The 5,264-nt window shown below is 36.5% G+C and overlaps 1 non-coding gene across 1 annotated transcript; it reads right to left on the bottom strand.

Moving 5' to 3' along the window:
* Nucleotides 1–3,141: 3,141 nt before the first annotated feature.
* On the bottom strand, nt 3,142–3,248 carry LOC133036356 (small nucleolar RNA R71). The gene has a single exon (XR_009687013.1). It is a non-coding gene; the product is annotated as a small nucleolar RNA R71 (small nucleolar RNA).
* Between the last annotated feature and the right edge of the window lie 2,016 nt (nt 3,249–5,264).

The raw sequence follows: 5,264 nt of genomic DNA on the forward strand, positions 1-5,264 counted from the left end.
GACAGTGTCATATTTAGTTTGGGGGGAGAAACTTAAAATTTTTAAATTCTGCACTTTAATTTCTGTTTTAGTTTTTTTTTTTGTTTTAGTTAAGGAATGGCAATAAGCTTGACGATAGTTGTATACTGTTGATTAGTGTGATGTGATCTGAAATTGTAAAATAACTGTGTGCTTGATTCTGCTAACTCTTTGGATTAGTTTGGATGCTTAGAAACCCGTGTTTATCTGCAAATACTCAATTTGTGAAAATTGTTATAATTGTTTTACTATGGTTTGTGGTAAGATTGACAGGATAGCTTAGAACTTGCATGATTATTCTTTTGAGACGAAATCCTTGATAGTGTTCAACTAGAATATGACTTAGGGATTTGTTGGATAGTTTGAGCCTTTCAAGCCTACCGTAATAATGTGTATCCCTATTTAACCTTTTGAGCCTGAACCCGTTATGTTTTTCACCCATCGATTTGAAAAATTGCAACCACACTATTAATTTTTCTTCACCATGTTATCCATGATATCATAAGCTACATAATTAGTTTGGGGGAGGAGAAACATTTAGTGTGAGGAAATAGTGAGAGGGAGAAAAACTTGTAAGATTGAGAAGAGCAAAAAAAAAAAAAATTGTGTAATTCAATGTCACTGAAAAAATGGAATATGATGAAAAAAAAAAACACAATAAAAAGTAAAAATATGTGTGAAAAAAAAAAGAAAAAAATTTCAGTGATGTTGAAAAATAATAGAGATGTCTTCTATCAATCTTGGTAAATTCAGGGAATATTATGAGATCTTAGAAAAAGAAAAGTAAGAAGCTTGTGGGTTCTGTTTGTGTGCTTATGATATCTTTAGCCAAAATTGTCTTTTGCCTATTCCTGAATATCTGAGCCATATTACCTAAAGCCTTGAAAAGACCTAACAATTCCAAAGAATACTGTCAACATTAGTGGAGAAAGGTAAGCATGCAAGCTTATGAGTTATCAGGCTGTGGAACTGTTGGAAAGAGTAAAACTTTTATAACAATGTTTCACATTTGAATAAATTCTTGCAGTTGTACATAGTGTTATAAATTGAGCATCTGAGTTAATTGTTAGAGTTAGTAGGATCGAAATTCTAGTTTATGCAAGGAAGAAAACAGAGCATGAGTCAGCAGCGTAGTGATTATCTGACAGCGTAATTAGTTTTTGTTTTATCTTACTCGAGGGCGAGTAAGAATCTAGTTTGGGGGAATTTGTTAGGCTAAAATTAGTCTAAGTTTCGGGTTATATTTTCGGTTAGTTTTCACGCTTTGTTTCTAGTTTTAGGGCTATTTTACGCTTGATTCTTTTGTTTCAGGTCCCCGGGTGTTTAAAGAAAGTATGTATAAGAATCAAGGACAAGTGGTGAAAGAATCGAGAAGAAAAACCAAAAATTGTGTCGCTGCCTGTTCCAGTCGCGACGGGGAACATGCCAGTCGCGACGGGAACTGGCAGAAAGAGTTTCAAGAAATTGCAGCTTAACCCCGTCGCGACGGGGGCATTGCCAGTCGCGACGGGGACCCCAGTGACGGGATTTTTGGGCAGTTTCGTAATTTCACGAATTTTTAAGTTGAGACTTGGTTTAAATAGTGAGAGTTCGTGAAAATTAGGGATTATTCAGAATTGGAGCCCTAGAAACAAAGAAGGAGGCTAGAAGAGCGACTTGTGGCGACCCGGATCAATTGCTTCAACTAGTTCTTTCTCTTCTCTTTAATTTTTCTATGCTATTTTCTGTTTCAATGTTAATTATGGATTTGATTATGGATGTTTTGAACTAAACTCCTATTTAGGGAGAATGATGAATGTTGTTTAAGTTTTTTTTCTAGTTAATGAATAATTGCCATTCCTCCATCTTGATTGTGAACACTATTCATATTTGTGTTTAATTTCCATGTGCAAGATTGATCACCTTTTACATGTTTTATGATCTCAATTCGAAATCTGAAAAGTGAGAATTGAGAATGTTAAAATTGGATAGTCTAGGTTTTGATGTGAAACGAAAGTATTTACATAGCCTTTGTGACATTTAGATTATTGCTTAATGCTGATTTCATGTTAGTTTAATTAAGAGATTAATTAGAGAGCATGAGATTTAGAACCTAGAAGATCTGAAAAGAGCTAGGTTAATTTATAATCTGTCATTCACTTCAAGAGAAGGATAGCAATTAGACATTAACATTGGTAACTTAACAACAGGATTCGTCTCCTTATTCTCTCATCTTGATTAATATTCACTTGTTTCTTTAAGTTTCTTGAATTTCTTTCTTCCTTTTTCAATCATAAATACTTTTGATTCGCCAAATAGAATTATAAGTATAGTTTAGTAGTAATTAATCCAATTGCCTGTGGTTCGACCTCACTTGCGTGAGTATACTACTTGATTGTGTGCACTTGCGTAGTACTTAATAATTTTCGCAACAAGTTTTTGGCGCCGTTGCCGGGGAATTGTATAAAGATTAATATTACCCAAAATTATACTAACTTCTACTTTGGTTTATTTTTCTTGCTAATTACTAATCTTTTTTTCTTGTAATATTTTCTTTATCTATTTCAGGAATCCTAGTGTATGCGCCGTCAACGACAAGCAGTCATATTACCAGTTGATCTTGAAATCGAGAAAACTTGTAGGAGAAACAGAAAGAACAAGAGGCAAGAAAGAGTTTTAGCAACTGCTGAAACAACAGAAATCATGGCTGCTAATGTGAATGCGAATGCTGCAAATAACGGCAATAATGGTGGTGCCATGGAAGATCAAGCTAATGGCCGTAGCTTGAGAGATTACATTCTCCCTACTCTGACGGGAGTGCAGTCATGTATCAGGCCACCGGCAGTGGATGCGAATAACTTTGAGATCAAACCTGCCATACTTCAAATGGTTCAGTCTTCAGTTCAGTTTGGTGGCCTCCCTTCTGAAGATCCTAATCTGCATCTCTCTAACTTCATGGAACTTTGTGAAACTTTTAAAGTTAATGGAGTTAGTGATGATGTCATTAGACTGAGACTGTTCCAATTCTCGCTCAGAGAACGAGCCAAGAGTTCGTTAAACTCCTTGCCACCCAACTCTATTGCCACCTAGAATGATGTGGCAACGAAATTCTTGTCAAAGTTCTTTCCTCCAGCAAAGTTTGCAAAGCTGAGAGGAGAAATCAACAACTTCTGCCAACAAGATAATGAATCTCTCCATGAGGCTTGGGAGAGGTTTAAAGATCTGATCAGAAAGTGCCCTCATCATGGTATAGAGAAGTGGATGCTGGTCCACAACTTCTACAATGGGTTGGTTGGTAACACGAGAACTCTAATAGATGCAGCAGCTGGCGGAGCCTTTATGAGAAGGAGTGCTAATGAGGCTTATGATCTATTGGAGGAGATGGCTCTAAACAATCAGCAGTGGCCAACTGAAAGGAGTCAAACTAAGAAGGTAGCTGGTGTGCTAGAGGTGGATGTCATTACAAAGCTGACAGCTCAGGTTGAGGCCCTAACAAAGGTGATCGCAGTGCAAGCCAAACAAGCTCAAGTGGTTTGTGAGATATGTGGAGGTCCCCATCACTTTTCTGAGTGTCAGGCAGATGTGGATGATTTGCCAATGGATCAAGCAAAATCCATTGGAAACTATTCCCAAAACAATAATTATGGGCACAACCAACAGGGGTTCTACCAGCAGAGAAACGAGCCCCAACAAAACCAACAACAGCTGCAACAACAAAGTTCTAGTGGAAGCTCCACTATCCAAGCTGATTTATTGCTCCAATTCATGACGGAAACTAGAGCCTCTATTAAAACTCTAGAAACTCAAATGGAACAATTGGCTACTTAAGTGGAAAAACAAGCTCAAGGAAATTCGCCTAGCACTAATGATGCAAAAGGAAAAGAGCAATGTAAAGAAATTTCCTTAAGGAGTGGAAAGAAATATGATGGGCCTGAGATGATACAACTAGTGGATGAAGAGATTAAAGATCAAACAACACCAACTCAAGCATCATCAGATAAGAAGATTACTCATAGTCCAGCACCACCACAGCAGTCTCCACCAATCAGTATTGATCATCATGTGAAAATACCCTATCCTCAGAGACTCCGAAAGACCAATCTAGACAAGCAGTTCACAAAATTTCTACAGGTCTTTAAAAGAATACACATCAACATTCCTTTTGCTGAAGCCTTGGAACAAATGCCCCGTTATGTGAAGTTCATGAAGGAGATATTGTCTAAGAAGAGAAAATTGGAAGACTATGAAACAGTGGCATTAACTGAGGAGTGTAGCGCCATTTTGCAAAAGAAACTACCGCCCAAGCTTAAAGATCCGGGTAGTTTCAATATTCCATGCTCTATAGGGGGTTCGGTGGAAACTAAAGCTCTTTGTGATCTGGGAGCAAGCATTAATCTAATGCCCTTGTCTGTCTTCAAAAGGCTGGGATTGGGAAAAGCAAAGCCCACAACAGTGACTTTACAACTGGCAGATCGTTCTTTGACTCATCCTCGTGGGATAATTGAAGATGTACTGGTGAAGGTTGGTAAGTTTATCTTCCCTGGTGATTTCCTAATTCTTGATATGGAGGAAGATTCAACTATTCCCATTATTTTGGGAAGACCATTCTTAGCCACGGGCCGAGCATTAATAGATGTTCAAAAGGGAGAGTTAAAGTTGAGAGTGCAAGATGAAGAGGTCAATTTTAATGTTTTTGCCCCAACCGACATTCCTACCTGTTGCAAGATTGAGATGGTGAAGGGTTCTTTTGTTAAAGCTGATAAGAAGAAAGCAAAGCCTAAAGAATCTTAATAACCAATTCCTAAAATTCCTCAACTTAATTTTGAAATTTGAAATTCAAAAGATATTCATATTTAAGTTGATTAGTTAGAAATAACTGATTTTCAACTTAAATAGGAATATTTAAAGAAATAATTTAAATTAAGCTTCAGAAAGAATCTAGTTGGTTATAATTCTATATTTAATTAAAACAAGAAAATACATATAGTTTAGCTTCGAATATAATTCATTAAACTATTTTTTTCTTAAATAAATTCCAAGATAAATGAAATTAATTATGTTGCTAATCAATCTTTATTAGGTTAAACTAATTTAATTAACCTAGTACAGTTATTCAAATCAGGCAAATGGGCCTTCACAATTGGGGTAGTTCATGTGAGGGGGAGTTGGGTTTAGTATGTCGTACCCACTTCTATTGGCCCTCAACTCTCACACAAGGCCCAAAAGAGAGGAATTTAACCTTAAAATGAACAACTGTTATTAATTGA

Source organism: Cannabis sativa, chromosome 3, assembly GCF_029168945.1.
Source record: "Cannabis sativa cultivar Pink pepper isolate KNU-18-1 chromosome 3, ASM2916894v1, whole genome shotgun sequence".
Taxonomy (NCBI): Eukaryota; Viridiplantae; Streptophyta; class Magnoliopsida; order Rosales; family Cannabaceae; genus Cannabis; species Cannabis sativa.